The sequence below is a fragment of the Eptesicus fuscus genome, chromosome 16 (genome assembly GCF_027574615.1).
Source record: "Eptesicus fuscus isolate TK198812 chromosome 16, DD_ASM_mEF_20220401, whole genome shotgun sequence".
Classification (NCBI taxonomy): Eukaryota; Metazoa; Chordata; class Mammalia; order Chiroptera; family Vespertilionidae; genus Eptesicus; species Eptesicus fuscus.
The window spans coordinates 56655930-56660058 of record NC_072488.1 but is presented as its reverse complement, the minus strand read 5'-3'; the positions used below and the strand labels follow the sequence as shown (position 1 = coordinate 56660058).

The 4129-nt window shown below is 38.0% G+C and overlaps 1 non-coding gene across 1 annotated transcript; it reads right to left on the bottom strand.

The window, feature by feature from the left end:
* Window positions 1-1755: 1755 nt before the first annotated feature.
* Window positions 1756-1861, bottom strand: LOC114229232 (U6 spliceosomal RNA). The gene has a single exon (XR_003615311.1). It is a non-coding gene; the product is annotated as a U6 spliceosomal RNA (small nuclear RNA).
* Window positions 1862-4129: the final 2268 nt, after the last annotated feature.

Here is a 4129-nt window from a genome sequence, read left to right as displayed (position 1 = left end):
TGTGTGTGTGTGTGTGTGTGTGTGTGTGTGTGTGTGTGTTTTAATTCTTCCTGAATCAGTTTGGGAGACTACATTTTTCTGAGAATTTGTCTATTTCATCCACATTGTCCAGCTTGTTGGCATATAGTTGTTCATAGTATGTTCTTACAATCCTTTGTATTTCTGTGGTGTTAGTGGTTACTTCTTCAATTTTGTTTCTGATTTAATTTATTTGGTTCCTCTCTCTTTGTTTCATGATGAGTCTGGCTAATGGTTTATCAATTTTGTTTATCCTTTCAAAGAGCCAGCTCTTGGTTTCATTGATGTTTTTGTGTTGTATTTTTAGTCTCTATGTTATTTATTTCTGCTCTAATCTTATTATTTCCTTCCTCTACTTATTCTAGGCTTTTGTTGTTGTTCTCTTTCTAGTTCTTTAAGTAGTAGGATTAAATAGTTGATTGCTGATTTTTCTTGTTTTTTGAGGCAGGCCTGTAGTGCTATGAACTTCCCTCATAGGGCTGCTTTTTCTGCGTCCAAGAGATTTGGTGTTGTTTGTGTTTATTTTCATTTGTTTCCAGGAAGTTTTTGATTCCTTTCTTGATCTCATTGATAACTGATTCATTGTTTAATAGCATGCTATTTAGCCTCCACATGTTTGACTGTTTTTTGGTGTTTTTACTATATTAATCTCTAATTTCACTGCACACTGTGATCTGAGAAAATGTTTGATATGATTTCAATCTTCTTGAAATTGTAGAGACTTGTTTTATGTTCTAACATGTGGTCTATCTTTGTGAATGTGCACCTGAGAAGAATGTTTGTTTTGTTTTGTTTTTCTGTGTTGGGGTGGAATGTTCTATAAAAGTCAATTAAACCCATCTGATCCAGTGTGTCCTTTAGAGTCTCTGTTTCCTTTGGAAGTTTTGGTCTGGAAGATCTGTGCAGTGAAGTCAGAGGGTGTTAAAGTCCCTACTATGACTGTATTGTTGTCGATCTCTCTGTTAAAATCCTCTAGAAGATTTTTTATATATTACGTACTCCTATATTTGGTGCCTATATGTTTACCAGGATTATATCCTCTTGTTAGATCGATCCCTTTAGTATTATATAATGCCCTTCATTGTCTCTTGTGATGGTCTTCATTTTAAAGACTGTTTTGTAATGTATGATATTGTTACTTCAGTTTTTTTTTCTCTTTTCCATTTGCATGAAAAAAAATTTCTCCATCCCTTCACTCTCATCCTGTGTGTGTCTTTTGTTTTGTGGTGGGTCTCTTGTAGACAGCATATAATTGGATCATGTTCTCTTCTCCATTCAGCTACCTTTTTATTGGAACATTTAATCCATTTACATTTAGTGTAATTATTGACTAGAAGCCTGGTGCACAGATTCTTGCATTGTTGGGGTCCCTCAGCCTGGCCTGTGGAGGTTGGGCTGAAACCAGCAGTTCAACATCCTCTCAGGGGTCTTGGATTGTGAGAGGGCTCATGCCAGGCCATGAATCAGGGCACTGGATCCCTCATATGCATATAAGATCTTTGGTTAATCTCTTCCCACCCTCTCCCCTTCCCTCTTCCCTCTGAGATTCATCAATCTGTTCCAAGTTTCCATTTGGGTGCATTGAGGATCTGCCCGTTGGTGGTCACTGCATGTCATAGCTATTGGTCGAACGGTCAAACAGTCACTTAGGCTATTATATATAGAGAGAGAAAGGTACTTATTATTGCCATTTTAATTCTGTATGGCTAGGTTTCTCTTTCTGTGTCTTCTTCTCATAAAAATATGGAACACTTCACAAATTTCCATGTCATCCTTGTGCAGAGACCATGCTAATCTTCTCTGTATCATTCCAATTTTAGGAATTTCAGGAGGCTATTTCTGATAGACTTTGGATCTCTGTAATACATTTCCTATGGGAGTCAGATCAACCTTATCATTTCCTATGGGAGTCAGATCAACCTAGATTAAAAGAAGAAGGTGAGCAGCTGTGGGACTTCCTGCACAGCAAGAGAGAGGAGTGACAATCAGAGATGCTCTGGTCAGAACACTCCTGGGCTCCATCCCCTGCATCTTCCATTTATTGGGAGAGTTTGATAACAGAAGTGGGAGAACCCTCTAGTTGATGGCTGGGGGCATGGGAGTGACATTACGGATAACCTCCTGGAGGAAGGGCTGTCGATGCCCATCTCTAAGCACAGGAAGGGCCTGGATGAAATTAGGGGAAAGGAGGATGCCCCTGTGTGCAAAGACTCAGGACGAGTCCCCTGCTCCACTCCTCGCCCCCACTCAGGCAGTATCTGCATCCTCTCCTTCCCTCTGGCCCCAGAAGCAGAACATAATGGAGGAGATAGTGCTGCTGCAGGAGGCTTCCCAGAAATATCAAATAAGCTTCAGGAGCAGTTTGGTGCCAGGTTCTGGGCCCTAGAGTGGCTCAGCGAGGATGAGCGGTGAGGCTGTTCAGGAGATGGGCAAGGGCAGGGGTAGACCCTCCCTGCTGGTCAGTCCGGAGAACATGTGTCCATGCATTCCTGTTCTGCCCCAGATCTTGCTGTGAAGCAATTTCTGGGACCCCTGACACTGGGAGGGATACCTGATATGGGGCTCCTGGGAGCTCATAGGTGCCACTCTGTCCTGCAGTAATATCTGGTCCTACCATGGAACAATGAGACCTTTATTCTGAGCAAAAAGAAAGTCATTGAATGATTGACAGCAGAAGTGGAACTGATTTTTAACATGAGCTCATTTTTATGGACTTTGACCTCATGGAAAACATGTTTGGGTACAAAAAATTCTCTCATTTTGAAAACTCTTAGGTCTAGGTAAAAGTTTACTGTTGTAAGAAAATACTAAATATTTTTCTTAAGGGTAACACAACAAGTACCATACATTTTGGTGTATATGTGTAATTTCCAGCAATGAAATTGTACATGAAAAGAAGAAAAAACTATAAAAACTAAAAACAATTTAGGAAGTTGTAATTTTTTACAGGCATTAAAATAAATGTTTTTCTTCTAATATGCTAGTACGTGTTTTAAAAGAGGAGAAAAACATTAAAAAAAAAACCCAGCAAAGTGAGAAGCTAAAAGAATGGACAAGATGACGTGGAATATAGTGGAAATATAAATAAATATAAAATCATCAGCAGAGAGCCAGGCAATTGAGCTTCCCAAGACTGTGCTGAGAAATGAATAAAGCAGACTATACCTGTATAGAAACAAGAAAACAAGTGTGAGGATGAAGAAGGGGACAGATCTGAGATATTTGTGTGTCTGAATTTTGTGTGTCTGAATTTTGTTGCATTAATGTTCTTTTATACCGTAAGTGTATTTACTTCTGAATCCAGTGTCTTGCCACAATGCAATTTGATTGTAGGCCTGGGATTTTTTTTTACAAATACACTTTGGTTCAGAAAAAAAAAATTAATCCACTGCCCACTTTAGGCAAAACCACCCCCAGTCCTCTTTCCCAGTGGATTATACTGGACACACTTTTTAATCCCCACCATCAGTATCAAATACACCTGTAATTTATATCTTGAGACAAATTTCTTCAACTTTACAATAAAATAATTGGACTAGATACAATTTTTTCTTTTTCAAAATAAAAGTAGATTTTTATATTGTACAAATATTTCATGGTTGTAGGTGGAAAAGAGAAAAGTTTAAAATAAGTGATCATCACACACTAAGTTGGAAATCATTATACACATCTTTATATGTATCCTTTCAGATATGCTCGCTGTATATATAAATATACACTTATCCATATTTATAAACCATTTTATGTTATTTCACTGTTTGATAATATATTCTATTAATATGAAAAATATTTCTGGAAAATTATATCTTCTAGCATCTTTTGTCCTGCTCTGTCATAAATCATATAATTTGATGAAGTTAATGGGTGTAAAATTATTTTGTTTTCTGCTTTATGAATAATTCTATGATGTTCATCATTGTATAGATACCTCTGAACATTTATTCAATTCATCCTATCTAATAAAAGAGTAATATGCAAATTGACCATATCCCCGCTACACCCACAGGCCATTCCCACCAGCCAATCAGGAGTGAGTATGCAAATTAACCCAATCAAGATGGCTATAGCCACCAAGAGAGCAGGAGGGAGGCTTGGGTTTACCCAGCAATGA